The sequence below is a fragment of the Silene latifolia genome, chromosome 11, assembly GCF_048544455.1.
Source record: "Silene latifolia isolate original U9 population chromosome 11, ASM4854445v1, whole genome shotgun sequence".
Lineage (NCBI taxonomy): Eukaryota > Viridiplantae > Streptophyta > Magnoliopsida > Caryophyllales > Caryophyllaceae > Silene > Silene latifolia.
In genome coordinates this window covers 94,506,970-94,523,041 of record NC_133536.1, presented here as the reverse complement: position 1 = coordinate 94,523,041, position 16,072 = coordinate 94,506,970, and the positions used below count along the sequence as shown (strand labels likewise).

General features: G+C 35.5%; 1 non-coding gene across 1 annotated transcript; it reads left to right on the top strand.

Moving 5' to 3' along the window:
• Nucleotides 1–12,290: 12,290 nt before the first annotated feature.
• LOC141615684 (small nucleolar RNA R71) lies at nucleotides 12,291–12,397 on the top strand. The gene has a single exon (XR_012530090.1). It is a non-coding gene; the product is annotated as a small nucleolar RNA R71 (small nucleolar RNA).
• The last annotated feature ends 3,675 nt before the right edge of the window (nucleotides 12,398–16,072 follow it).

Below are 16,072 nucleotides of genomic sequence, written 5' to 3'. Positions count from 1 at the left end.
TTTATGCTAGTGTCACGATTTGTTTGGGTTTGTAGTTGTGTCTAGACTACTGCGAACAATAAAGTAAAGCAAACAATAAAGGGAAAGATGTAAACAAATGGTTAAAAGTGCTAGGATATCATGGGGTCATAGGGGATTCATGGTGTTGATCATACAAACATGTTTACAATTATATGCAAGCAATTAATGTTGTGGAGGAACCGAGTTGGGTTATATCTTACGGTTCTTAGGAAGAGTTGGGTCCCGGAGCCGAATCGATTAGATTGTACAACACCTACAAGTCGACTTACTTTCCTCCTAATCAACTTCTATGCATGGTCTAACAAGACTCGAGTTGGTTTATATCTTACAAGTCAAGTTGAGTAGATAAGAGATGGTAAAAATGCAAGGATTCATAGGCTTAGCATTTCATCAAACATAACATGTGCATAAAGTTGACATCACAACAAGCAAGCAATTTAATCATGTGAGCATATTAGATTAAGCATGAATCAATCCCATGTTTGTTTCCCCCAATTACCCACTAATCCTAGCTAAGTAACTACTCACTCATTATCATGGGAAACATGTCATTAATGGTGTCAATCATCACAACAAGTATAAACATGATAATAGAATGAAGAAATGAACAATAAAGATTAAAGAGTAAAGGAGTTATACCAAACTTGAGGTGATCCAAATAATAAAGCAAGAATAATAGAAGAAACTTGATTGATTGATGGAAGGTTGTCAATCTCCCAATAATAACCCAATAATCTTCAATTACCCAATAATAAACTTGAATAGTAAACTTGAACAATAATTAAGGAGAGATTAATGTGTAATTTGTGGAAAGATTAAAGAGTAATCTATTCTAATCTACTCCTAATCTAATCTAAAGAAGGATTTTCTACTCTAAAACAACATAAAGAGCTCCTTTTCTAATAAAAACTCTCTAATTTGATTATTACAAATGGGGTATTTATAGTGGAAATTAGGGAGGATGCATTAGGGTTAACTAAGGGCTAAACTAGTAATTACACTTTTGAGATTTGAGCAAGGAGACTCCGGGATTGTCCGAGAGAAGGGCTTCTCTTATCGTTGCTAGAAGAATGAAAACGTGCTGTGCTACAATCCGTGCGGATGGAAGTCGGGACGGCCAGATTCTGGTAAGGGAATCCGAGCGGATTCAGGGGAATCCGGACGGATTCTAGTGGGGAAATCCGAGCGGATTAGAGAGCGGGGACGCTCGGATTGTGGTGATGAGACGGGCGGATTTCGGACAATCCGCTCGGATTGTTCTTCAAAGATGATTTTCTTCGTTTCTTCCCTTTTTGCTCATTTCCATTTTATTCTTTCGAGATTGGTCTTTAGTCCTTGCTTCCTCTTCATACTAGTCCATCTATTATCGTCAAGTAGCTTTCAAATATGCATGAAAGACGGGAATTTCCGCCTTATTATCTCCTTTTCTACAAAACATATGAAATGCGATAGAAAAGCAAATAGGAAGGTTTTGACGGATAAAATGGCCATGAAATGCTATAATAGTATGCAAAATAGGTTCAATTAGGGGACTAAATGTGCGCAAATAATGTTCACATCACTAATCATCTTGACAATTATTGCAAGATTCTACAAAACATATACCGAGTGCATTGTGTGTGGGTAGAATACTTGATCAGTAAAAGTTATATCATTCACCACAAATTCGTTTGTTATGTGATAATCGACAAAGAAGTTCTTTCAAGAAAGGGAGCCGAAACCGAGGTTGTGAACCTAGATTTGTACTTGGTAAGGTTCATGCTATGATAGATAACATGAACGTAAAGGAAAATGCGATAAAAAGAAGTTTGAACACATGGGCACTTGATATGTTAAACTTCTATTGCAATTAACAAGTGTTTACACACTTACGATATGCATCACAAGGTTGTAATATAGTATTGACCACCCGAGTGTGATGTCGACATTTGTCGTTTGAGTTGTTATTAACTCACCTTATACTTTGTTATATCTAAACGGGTTGTAGAGACAATTGAACCCCGTTAAAGTGAACACGGATTAGCATAGTATTTGCCCATAGTTACTTACATGAGGTGATGTCTCGAAGTGACTAGAGTGTGATGCGATTGATGGCAAGTTCAAGTGCCATAGAGTCATATGAGAATGACTAGTCGATCACATAGGCAGACTGTTAGGAACATTATGTCGGGCCTTATGACCGCTTATAGAGTTTTGGCAAATTTATATAGCCTGGTCGTGGCGAGAGCTACTATAGTATTCTAATGAGTCGATTCTTTTGACTAAAGACTATTCGCCTAAGATGGCACATTTTCAGATTAACTTTGATTTGTGTTACTACGATCTTCGTAAATGGGGTCAAATGGGCATATTTTGGGTTATGATGGCTGTGGCTAGTCGAAGGGAATGAGTGCGATAGGAATTGTCCAACCCTAGTCAGGGTTATAACAACATCTCAGGGCCACTCGAGGAGTAATGAACTGGAAATGCGTGGCCACGCTCGGAATGTATCCATGGTGGATAAATCCGGTCAATCAGTTATTCTCCAGATCGAGGAAACCACTCTCGATATGATCACTTGCAAGTACGACCTGAAAGACACCTTGCATTGAGTGGGAGATAGTAATAGGACAAGAGAATTGGTGACGCACACTTGTCGAGGACAAGTGGGAGATTGTTGGAATATGTGTCCTCCGACAATAATGCGATCACAACTGTTGATCATGATGATCACATGTTTAAGTCTCATTTTAAAGAATACAATTGGGAAGTAATATTTCTTGTCAACCGTCCACACATATCGGTAATGATTGGCTGACTAGAGTTTGACATTACTGTCGTGAGACGGTGGTGACCAGTTGATCCCCTTAGGTCATACCTAAAGGGTAACACTCTTAATTGATCATTTAATTGATCGTATGACGATACGGGTCAATTAAAATTCTTAAAAATTGACGAACGATTTTGGAAGTAAAATTTAGGTATCTCATTATAATCTGATTAAATAAGATACGGTCTAAGTAATCGAATTGTTTCATTACTTAGATGAAATTATTGTTAAAGGAAACAATTGCATTTGAATGAATAAATTATTATAAATACAAGTTATTGTGACTTATAATTGGTAAAATATTTTGGTACAAGTAATTATGAATTACTAATTCGGTTTTTGTATATGACGTATTTTTATTAATATGTTGATTTTTAATATGTTAAAAATACATAACAATTTTATGTGACATGTGACATGTGACATATGACAAATTGACATTTTGACAAAGATAAAATGGAGTCCATTTTATCCATGTATACCGAAATTAAGGGGAGGAATAGGCAAATTACGTTAGTGGTAAACATAATCATTTCCTACTAAACTAGCCATGCAAAACCTAGTGGTCATTGTGAAGACAAACTAGTGCATGAATTGGTCCCTTCTCTTCCCCCTTACCCGGTTTTTCATAGGAGCAAAGCCAAGGGTTTTTGTCTTATAATTTATCATATGCACTACATTAAACATTAGTGCATTAGCTCATTTTTCATTCATCTAAAAATAAGAATTTTAGAGAGATAAAAAGCTTCCTTTTCTTCCTCATCTCAACCGAAATATAGAGAGACAAAATAATATTTTTGGGTCAATTTTTATTCAAAATTAGTATTATTCTAGTAATAATAATATTAATTTTAATAAGATTGTTATCTTGGGTATAATAGTTTTGGGAGGGATTCTCTTCTTGAATCCTTGTTCATCCACTAAGGAAAGCTCAAGAACAAGAGAGTAGGAGAACTCTCTTGTGCCCATATAAACCGAAATATCAATGTGAGATGATGATTTCTTCTTTATTTACATTTTGTTTGCATGCATAAGATCACCATTTAATTTTATGACTAAATTAAAATCACTACATAATATGAATATGTTGAGTATAGTGATATAGTTTTATAATAGTTTCTATCACGATTTGTCTAGTATTTATTTCACTAAATCAAAACACAGTTAAGGTAATCAAGTACAATTCATACATGGTATGATTAGGCATGGTACCTAAGTTGTAGCTTGCTTCAAAAGAAAACATGTGGTCTCTCTTCCTACATGACCAGAGAACAAAGGGTTTTTGGCTCGTGATGCTGTCTATTAAAGAAATGAGAAGTATTTCTTAAAGACAGAGTGGGAGAAAATGTTCAAGAGCCACAAACTGAAGATAAGACGTAAGAAAAGTGGTCTTTCTTGGTCGATTCAAAACCTAAGTAGACAGGAGTCATGTTATTTTGGAAGTAACAAGCCTGTAACTTAGTAAGTTGCTTTATCTCGTTTTAACTCCACAAAAGTCTGAAGCAAGCATGAACATGAAAATGTTTATTTAGCTTGGTTGGTTGTTGGCAAAGGGTTTTGCACACAACAACAACGCTTCATTGTATTCGGATATGATTTGATAAAGTTGGATTTTAAAATCATCTTGCATGAATTTTGTAAATCGCAACTATCCTAAAAGTAGGATGCAAACTTAAGAGAAAGTCTTAAGTAGATGTCAAAGAGTTAAATTGTATGTCTTGATCATGTGATAAACATTTCTCGAATTATCGAGTAGTTTTGTTTATACATGAAGTTTAGTGGGAGTAATGTGTTGTTATTAGTCTTATATGTGAGGGACATATTGATCATTGTGAATGATGGAAGACTTAGGAGAAGAATAATAGATCTCTAAGATATCCAGACCTAGAAAGATAGTGTTGTAAGGATTTAGCGTTAAATGAATATTCTTATATTGATAAGAGTCCGGTGATGTTCAGAGGTATTGAACATGTAGAAATTGAATCCACTTGCTTTCGCTGCGGGATTAATTCATTACGCTTAGATGTATTACCATTCTTAAATTTCGTATATTTGGAGTATGACGAAAAGTTACAAATCGAATTTTTGAGAGAAGTCTCTATATAGCATTATAGTTCATTGGTTAGTTCTCTTGGAGCACTAAAGATATGAAGCTAAGTGATTAGAATTGATATGGATTTATGTGCAAGGAGTTACACGATAACCATATTCTAATCACACTAGGATGGTTAGAGAACTATCTTGGCTATATTATTTAAGGGGGATATATAGTTCATTGGTTAGTTCTCTTTGAGCACTAAAGATATGAAGCTAAGTGATTAGAATTGATATGGATTTATGTGCAAGGAGTTACACGATAACCATATTCTAATCACACTAGGATGGTTAGAGAACTATCTTGGCTATATTATTTAAGGAGGATATATGCTAGATACGCTCTATGCAGTAGAACAATGTGAGGTTTACAACGAATATTGAGTACACTTGCAATAATGAGATATGCAAGTAGGAAGGGAGGATACTAGGATTCGGTTTTATGAATTGGAGGAACCAGGTAGTTCGTTCCAACAACCAAAGGTCCTATCCCTACACACTGTAAGGACAGTGGGAGTGATTCCGAGGCTAAGGAACCTATCTCTAAATTGGATCTGGACAAGTACTCGAAAGATTGTTATAATAAAGATTATATAAAGGGAAATGGTATATGGTTAGGGAAAGTGCAAAGTGTTGTTAAAACTTGCTAACCAAGGCCTTTTAATAGGCTACGCATGATAAGTCATGGCATTTCAATTGAGTTGAGATGTATAATTATATACAATATTAAGTATAGATTATATATTATGTAGTGATTGATATGGTATCAATTTTACATATGTGATAATGCATTCATCGTTTGAGTTTTATTAAAAACTCTTCTATTACTTTATTATATCTAAATGGGTTGTAAGGACAACGTTGAACCCCATTAAAGTGAACTGGATTAACATAGTATTGGCCCCTAGTTTCTTATATGAGGTGACGTCTCGAAGTAACTAGAGTGTGATGCGATTGATGGCAAGTTCAAGTGCCATAGAGTCATGAGAGATGACTAGTCGATCACATAGGCAGACTGTATAGGACACTCTGTCGGGCTTATGACCGCTTATAGAGTTCTGGCAAATTTTATAGCCTGGTCATGGCGAGATCTACAATGGTATTCTTATGAGTCGATTCTTTGACTAATGAATGTTCGCCTAAGATGGCACAGTTTCAGAGTGACTTTGATTTATGTTCGGCGGCCTTCGTAATTGGGTTAATGGGCATGTTTTGGGTCATGATGAGTTGTGGCTAATCGAAAGGAAGAGTGCAATGGGAATTGTCCATCCCCGTTAAGGTTATCTTATATCTCAAGGCCACTCGAGGAGCAATGAACTGGAAATGCGTGGCCACGCTCGGAAGGTATCTATGGTAGATAATTCCTGTCAGACAGTTATTCTCCAGATCGAGGAAACCACTCATGATATGATCAAATGCAAGTACGACCTGCAAGACACCTTGCATTGAGTGGGAGATAGTAATAGGAAAAGAGAATTGGTGACGCACACTTGTCGCGGACAAGTGGGAGATTGTTGGAGTATGTGTCATCGACAATAATGCGATCACATGTTTAAATCTCATATTAAGAATACATGAGGGATAGTAATATTTTATTATCAACTGATCCACATTAATCGGTAATGATTGGCTGACTAGAGTTTCACATTACTGTCGTGTGACGGTGGTGATCAGTTAATCCCTTAAGGTCATACCTTTAGGGAAACATTCTTAATTGATTAATTAATTAATTATATGACGATACAAGTTAGTTAATTCCTTAAAATTGAACAAATGATTTTTGTGAGTAATAATACGTATCTTATTGTAATTTGATTAAATAAGATTCGTGCTATGTAATTAAATTGTTTTATTACTTAAGGTTTATTTATTGTTTATGAAACAATTGAAATAAGAATGAATTATTTATTATAAATACAAGTAGTTGTGATTTATAATTCCATGACCCATTTTAAGTAATTGTAATTGTGAATTACTAGTTAATTTTTCTATGTGATTTATTTCATTTATATAATGATTTTTAATTTGTTAAAAATGCATTATTTAAATGACATGTGTAGTAACATGTCCAATTTGTCACACAATACAAATTAACAAATTGACAAAGTTAAAATGGATCCATATTACACATTTGGACCGTGTAAATGAAAGGGAAAGGAGGTGTTGTGCTTTATTATTTTTATTAGTGGGAAGCATAATCATTACCTACAAATGATAGGCATGCAAACCTACTCTCTTGTGAAGAGCAACAAGAAAAAGCATTGGGCACTCTTCCCATGCCAAGAGAACCGTGGCCTCCTCCATAATACACTCAAGTAGTATATTTTCTTATGATACTAATTCATTCTTATTTAGTTTGAAAACTTAAGAAAAATGTATCTCACTAGTTTTGTTGTTGAACAAAATTCATAAAATCTCACATAAATCACTAATATTATTCTTAATACTAGAAGTAGTATACATATAATATTAGTAATAATTTTATGGAAACAAATATTAATTCTAGTAATCAAATTAATATTTGTATTAAGAAGGATTTCCTTGGTACAATCCTTAAGGAGAAGTTCCTACAATGGAGCTTGAAGATTTGGAGCACTCTTGGAAGATCATCCTATTATGGGTAGCTCAAGAACAAGACTAGGAAGGAGTCCTATCTTCTGCCCTTGAAACCGAAATATCTTATGGTAAGAAGGTGATTTCTTCTTACTAATTTCGAAAGTTTTGCATGCATAAGATCTAGAATTAATTTTATGACTAAATTAATTCATAACATATTCAATATGTATACAAATGAGATTAATGAATCCCAACAGGGTCAAGAAGCCCTTGTCTAGCTAGATGTAAGAGAGGCGAATATTGTGCTCTATATGCATTGACTCGATCCTATTGGGCTTGCTTGTGTATTTGTTGCATAAAAAGAGTCAAGTAGTCATTCCCCGCCGTAACATTTTCGGGTTGAAACTCATGGTAAGTGAATGGGTAGGGTGGAGTGATAATAGTGGAGGAGGGCTCGGCAATGTCCTCCCTTTGGTGTTGTATTATGTAATCGGCTTCCTCAGAGAGTGGGAGAAAGTAGTGTGGCCTATGGACATTTAGTCGGCAAATTTTGTTCGGTAAAGTGAAGGACTTGGCATCTTTTGTTAACCACTCGAATTTGTCCTCAAGAGTGTCGTTCTTGAGCCATTTGAATTTTTGAACTATGGTGGCAAGATCAATGATATGGCCTCCCTTAACCGGTTTATAAGTTCCATCTTTGTTGAAGTCCCGGTTGAAGTGTTTTGCCAAATAATTTACCAATCCCCCATTAACAATAAAGGCCGTGCCTTTCTTTCCTTGGTCGACCTTAAGCCATCTTTCGATCAAAAGTCGAAGAATATTGTACCTCTTGGTGAACTCTCTACTAACATTCAAGGTTGACTCGAGATAAATAAAATCAAGCTCGGTGAAGTGGTTTGTTCCCTTTCTAGCAATCAAAGTATGCCCAACAACCTTGTGCCACACCCTTATACCCGGATGATGGACATAAAGGGCACGACAATCATGGTAAGACGTAAAATTTCTTCCGGTAATAGCCTTCTATAAAGGAGCGGGATTATATTTTGTGACGGGTTTCTTCATATAGGTCGAGTCATTGCTAAGGCCAAAATCTTTACCCAACTCGTCATAAGACATTTTCCTATCAACATTCTCAAGGCGGAATTCAATGTTTGTTCGAGTCTCCACCTTTGTAACTTTCAATGAGCTTAAAAACTCCAAGGTGAGGGATGAGTAGGTCAACTCTTGCATATTTAACAAAGTAAGCAATCCCATGGACTTGAAGAAATTCTTGGATTGTTCAAAGACACCCAATTTGGTCAAGGTCTCTTGGCATATAAATTTGGTGGGTAAAATAGATTTCTTATCAAGGGATACAAATTTCTTTCTATGAGCATCGGATGTGAAAATTACCTCCGGATAATCATCTAGTTACTCAACAACCGGAGTAGAAGTAGTAGTTTCCACCATAGGAGGAGTAGTCTCTTCAATTTTCATCCTTGCACTTTGAACCACCAAAGCCTTTGAAGCTTGTAGAGCTTGTTGCCTTTTTGAGAGATTCTTCTTTGGAAGTGCCTTGTTTCCACCTTTTGCCCTAGCCATCTTCTCCTTGTATGTAATAACACCCAAAAATTTGCTTGAATTCCTCAAGTTTCAATAACACCCAAATCGATTTAGGATTTTTGAATTTTGCCCTTGTACCCTAGAAAATCGATTCAAACTTTGAGGATTTTGGTGTTTTAATTGCTTGTTGATGACAAAGGAGTGATATGTTTGAGTTTTAAGGGAGTTTGGAATTAATTTGGGTGAATTTGGTTGAGAAAATTGATTTTTGTGGATGGAGGGATTGAGGGTTTTGGGGATGTGTTTGTGTTTTGAATGAGTAAAATGAATTGGGAAAGGTGGGATTTTAATCCCGTTATATTTGAATTGCACAGGGGAGACGAGCGGATTTGGGTCGGGACGCTCGGATTCTGTTTCAGCTTGTTTCAGAAAATAAGACCGTGCTGAGACGAGCGTCTTCTGATGATGACGAGCATCTTTCTGGAGGGAGACGAGCGGATTTCCTTGAGGACGCTCGGATTCCTTGTCAGGAGGAAATCCTAAATTTTACCAGCAGTAAGACGAGCGGATCCTCTGTGAGACGAGCGTCTTGACTGAGACGAGCGGATTCTATATGGAGACGCTCGGATCTTCAGTCAGACCAAAATCTTTCTTTTCCAGCTCTCTCAGGACGAGCGTCTTCTTCCCAGGACGCTAGGATTGTCTTCAGGACGAACGGATTCTTGTCGGGCCGCTCGGATTGTCCCTCTACCTCACGAATTCAGTTCCACCCGTGGGTATTTCATACCCCGTGTCATTTACTCTCCATTCCTTTGGTTTTCATTGTGGGGGCACTACGAAGGCTTGGATAGCCTAGGCAATTGCTATCCCCACACTATGTCAAAACACTACACATCAATAAACATATAAGTCCCTCCCTCACTTTCTCTCGAAATGAAAATCTTGATTAAGGCATAAAAATACAAACAAAAAATTGACAAAAATGCAATACAATAAGTAAAATGTAAGTTAATGGGTTAGAATATTTATAAATGGTGGTTTAGGGAGAACTCCACCAAACTCTCATCCATGTATGAGATGTCAAAGGGGCATAGCCAAGGTGTTGTTGATGTTGCTCAACACCTTAAAGAAGTAGTCGAATGCTTGTTCATTGTTATGATAAAGATCCTCAATAGACCATTGCACATGTTGTTCTTCATTGTGGTATTGGGTTATAGCATTACCAATATAAGGATTGAATAACCCTTCAAACTCATCATCACAAAGACCGTATACTTCGTCTACTTCTTCCCCAATAGTATCATGAGTTGAGGAGAACAACTAATCTTTCTTCTTGTCATTATGGCCAATGAGGCCTTCCTCTTCTCTTGTCATGAGCGGTGGTGACCTATTCAAGCTCTCATTCTTGTTGAAACATTCTTGCTCTTTGGATGGACCATCTTTGAGATTACCCATTTTCTTCTCCCATATGGGTGGTGATTTTTTACCCATAGCTTGTTCTTTGCAATGAGATGCCAACTTCTTCCTATCACTTTCTCGACTATAATGATCAACCATGAAACATGGCTCATGTAGTCGGGGAGCTCTCATTGTCTTGTCAAGATTAAAAGTGATCGTTTCATCTCCCACTTCGAGTGTGAGCTCTCCATGTTTCACGTCAATCACCGCTCCCGCGGTGTGTAAGAAAGGTCTTCCTAGAATGATAGGATTGTTGGAATCCTCCTCCATATCAACAATAACAAAGTCCACCGGGATGAAGAACTTGCCAATTCATACCATCACATCTTCCCATATCCCTAAAGGTGTCTTCGTTGATCGATCCGCCATTTGAAGTGTGATATTAGTGCACTTAAGCTCTCCCATTCCTAACCTTTTGCACACCGAATATGGCATGACACTCACACTTGCCCCAAGGTCACATAGAGCTTTGTTGATTGTGGTGTCGCCAATGGTACATGGAATAGAGAAGCTTCCCGGATCCTTTAGTTTTGGAGGTGAACTTCCTTGTAGGATGGCACTACTCACCTTAGTGAAAGCAATAGTCTCAAGTTTCCGGATGGATTTCTTCTTTGTAAGAATATCTTTCATGTATTTCGCATAGGCCGGAACATGATTGATTAATTCCGTAAATGGAATTGAGACTTCCAAGTTCTTCACAATCTCCATATACTTCCCAAGTTGTTCATTAAATTTAGGCTTAGCTTGACGACTTGGAAATGGAAGCCGAATCACAATAGGCTCCTTCTCTTTAGCCTTCTCTTCATTCTCCTTTGAAACTTCTTGAATGGTGGTGGGTTCTTCTTCTTTCTTAGAGTCTTCAACAACTCTTTCCTTGTCACTAGCATTCACAACATCTTTATCAACGGGCCTCTTCGGCCCTTCATACCTTTTACCACTCCTTAAATGGATGGCACTCACCGACTCTTGCCTTGGGGGATTACCTTGAGGTGGCAATTTCCCCTTTTGTCTTTGTGAACTTGAAGATGCTAATTGAGACATTTGGGTCTCCAACATCTTTGGGTGAGCTACTATGTTGTTAATGATGATGTCTTTTGCTTGGCTATCCTTTTGCATTTGAGTGAAAAATTCTTGTTAGTTCTTTTGCATTTGGAGGACCGCTTTTTGAACATCAAAACCTTGGTCATTCGTTTGATTGTATAGAGGTTGATTTTAATAACTTTGGTTTTGATTGTAAAAGGGCCTTTGAGCTTGGTTTCTCATTGGAGGTGGGGTGTATGTTGTTTGAGGGTTTTGAACATTTTGGCTTTTGTATGAGAGGTTGGAATTGAATTTGGGGTTTTCATTGTAATAGTTGGAATAAGGGGTACCACTCTTGTATGCTTGGAAAGCATTCACTTATTCACTTGTTCCCCTACATTCACTTTGGTCATGTCCCAAACTTCCACAACTCTCACATACTCCACTTGGAATTGATGAAGATGCCACCATGGCATTAACATGTTGCGTAGGTGATTTGGAGGCCTCTTCAAGTTTAGCCATAGCCTTCTCAAACTTCAAATTAATGGTGTCAATATGAGCACTAAGTTGAGCACCCAATTGAGTAATAGAGTCCACTTCATGCTTTCCTCCTCTTGTAGCCTTCCGAGGTCTACTATATTGTGAGTGATGGACCGCCATTTCCTCAATCTTGTTCCATGTTTCATTATCATCAACTTCGGTAAACATACCATTTGATCCCATATTAAGAATGTTTCGGGAGTCTTCATGTAGACCGTTCGAAAATTGTTGTACAAGGAACCACTAGCTAAGTCCATGGTGTGGACAAGATCGAACAGTATCCTTGAATCTCTCCCATGCTTCATACAAAGATTCCTCATCCCTTTGTTTGAACCCGGTGATTTGGGCTCTCAACATGTTAGTCTTCCCCGGAGGATAGAATTTTTGTAGAAAGCAAGTGCCAATTACTTCCAAGAGTCAATACCAAGAGTAGCCTTATCTAGGCTCTTCAACCATTGTTTCGCAGAACCAATCAAAGAGAAAGGAAATAAGATCCATCGAATTTGGTCTTGAGTAACTCCGGTTTCAGAAATCGCATCACAATAGTCACAAAAAGTCTCCATATAAGAATGAGGGTCTTCACTATGCATCCCCCCAAATTGACTTCTCTCAACTAATTGTATAAATGCGGATTTTGCAATGAAATTACCGGTTAAGTGTTGTGATGTAGGAGTACAATTTGGTAGGTTATCCTCGGTTGGTACGGAATGTGATGAAAATTTAGGCATTGTGGGTTGATTTTGTGGTTGGTTTTGTGTTGGGTTATCCTCTCCTTCTCTTGCAAAAGGGTTGATGAACTCAATGTTATTTGGTTAAATGTCCACAATCTCACCAATACCTCTCAAAGTATTCCTAGCAAGTCTTCGATTGTAGGTCAAAGTTCTTTCAATTTCAAGATCAATGGGTAACAAATTACCTTGTGATCTCCTAGACATGCAAAATATCAAACTGTTGGAATATGTGTCCTCCGACAATAATGCGATCACGACTGTTGATCATGATGATCACATGTTTAAGTCTCATTAAAATGAATACAATTGGGAAGTAATATTGTTATTCTTGTCATCAACCGGTCAACATATATCGGTAATGATTGGTGACTAGAGTTTGACATTACTTGTCGTGTGACGGTGGTGATCGATTGACCCCTAGGTCATACCTAAAGAGCAATACTCTTAATTGATTATTTAATTAATCGTATAATGTTACGAGTTAATTAAATTACTTGAAAATTGACGGATGATTTTGGAAGTAAAATTTACGTATCATATTGAAATGGGATTTAATAAGGTACGGTCTGAGTAATTGAATTGTATCATTACTCGGATGAAATAAATTGTTTAATGTAACAATTAAATTGAATGAATTGTTATAAATACAATCTGTTGTGATTTATAAATGGTAAAATATTTTGGCACAAGTAATTATGAAATTACTAAGTCGATTTTGTATATGACGTATTTTTATTAATACGTTGATTTTAATATGATGAAAATACATAAACAAATATATGTGACATGTGACATGTAACATATAGACAATTGACAAAAATAATATGGACACCATATTATGCAAAGGGCCGAAAATTAGAAGGTGTTCTAGCTAATTATAAGTTGTGTGTAATTAGTGGAAAACACAATGATTATATAGCATCCTAGCCATGCAAGCCTATTGTTCCTTGTGAAGAACAATTTCTCCATGCATTGGCTCACCCTAAAGCCCCCTCTTACACGGTTTTTGGGAAGAGAAAATGATCATTGTTTTCTCTTATAATTTTACCTAATAATACTCTAAAATGTTTTAGATTATTCATTTTTCATTCAACTCATCCAAAATATAAGTTCTAGAGAAATAAAATCCTCTCTTTATCTCTCATCAAAACCGAAAATATTTTAGTGTGTATAAATATTTTTGGTTCAATTTTCTACTATAATTAATATTATAACTAGTATTTATAATATTGATTTAATTAAGAGAAGCCTTGGGTATTAAGCATAGGGAGAGATCTTACACTTAGATCTTTGTTCTTCCATTGGAATAGCTCAAGAACAAGAAGAGATAGGTGATCTCTCTTGTGCCCTAATAGCCGAAATCCATTTTGTAAGGACATGATTTCTCCTCTATTTATATTATTGTTTGCATGCATAAGATCCGTTTCAATTTTATGACAAATTATTTAGACATATAAGAGTATGTTAAATTTGTATATGAATATACATTTCCTTCAATTGGTATCAGAGCCACGGTTGTTTGCATGCAAATTGGTTAAAAGTTTTTCCGAGTTATATGAATAACAAAATAAAACTTGTAAAATTTGTGTTATTATGATATATCAAGAAATAATTACATGCATGTTAATATTTCTGGTCCTAAAGTGTTTTAGGATTTTTGGTTAATTTTTCGGATTTTTTATTGTTCATATTTAATAATAATGACATTTAAATGTGATTTTATGAGTAAAAATGTCATTTTTGGTCGAAAATTAGCTATACTTCGAATTTTAAGTTGGTTTTTGGATATGTTGTTACATATATTATTTTGAGATAACCTGTAAATTTTCATAATTTTTGCACTTGTTATGCTCGAAAAATTAATTTTTCATTATTAAATTCGGATTTAAGAGAAAAATAGGTTAATATGAGTCAAATTTCGAATCTGGTCATAGAAAATTTATATGTTGTCACATGCAATTTTACAAGATGTGTGTAAAATAATTGGCTATAAAGAAGTCTTTTAGCATGATTTATGAATTTTTGAAGAAAAATGGCATAAATAGTGACATTATTAGTTGAAAATTAATAAAACATATTCTATGACTTAGGAAAAACGTTTAATGTTGCATTTTATTATATTTTTCAGATCTAAAAATGAAAAGTTAATGAAAATAATTTTTCCATGTTTTTATGATTATTTTATTAAATATCGATAAACCGCAACATTGTTTTTCCGGAAAATTTTCGAAATTTTTAACCTAAGATTTTGAACATTATGAGTGTCATGGAATTTTTCCAGAATGTTCATGAATTTAAATTTCAAATTTCAAATTTATTTGAAATTTTTGGATTTATTTGAAGTTTAATAGCTTATTTTTGTAATTTTTGGTCCAATTATGAACAATTTTGTAAATAAAAGTTAATTATGGTCAAATTACTAGTGGAGACTATATTTTGAGTCCTAAGAGGTTAGGGTAATTAACTTATGCATAAATATGAGTTTATGCATTTTTGTGATTATAAAATGTTGAAATCACGCAAATCCGTAAAAACCGAGTAATATACGATATTGGCTAATTAAAAGGCGATTTAGCATAAAAATTGAGCATGTTCATACATATTATAATGCTGCATTTTTCTTTATGATTGTCATAATTTTAATTTATGTAATTTTGAATTATGTAATTTTACTTAGTATGGCCTTAGATTTTAATTGGTATTTCCCGAAATGTATGGGAATATCGATTCGGTTGTAATTTTATTGTGATCTCGTATCACCGTTTTGTAATTTAATAGATTTATTTTATTTTAGTTACAAATGTATGATAGGAAATTATGTAATTTATTATGTAATTTTATTCATTCCGGAGTTCCTAAAGACGGATTTCTTCAAGAATGGCGATACATAAAGACGGTGTTACCTCGAGATGCGTGCCACAACCGAAGTTCAAGGGACCAATGGAGTTGGTTTCCGAATATGTAATAGATTAATAGTTTTTCTATTTTAGGAAAGGCCATACTAGGATTTATTTATCTTTATGCTTGCATTTTATTTTATGTCACATGCATCGCTAAATCGCCATAACTAAACATGCATTGTCTTATTTTATCGAGTTAATCGACCGTGTCAAATATAATTATCGTAGTTCACCGCTTTAGTTCACTTAAAACGTGATAGATAATAATTTGACATGACCTCTCGCTAAAACTATCAATTGAGACATAGCCTTACCAAATAGTAGAAACCATGAAAACCTATTTCGCGAGGGAGTGCGCTCGGCCCCACCGGGGTACAAACCTTGTTACGTAGGGGAAGTGG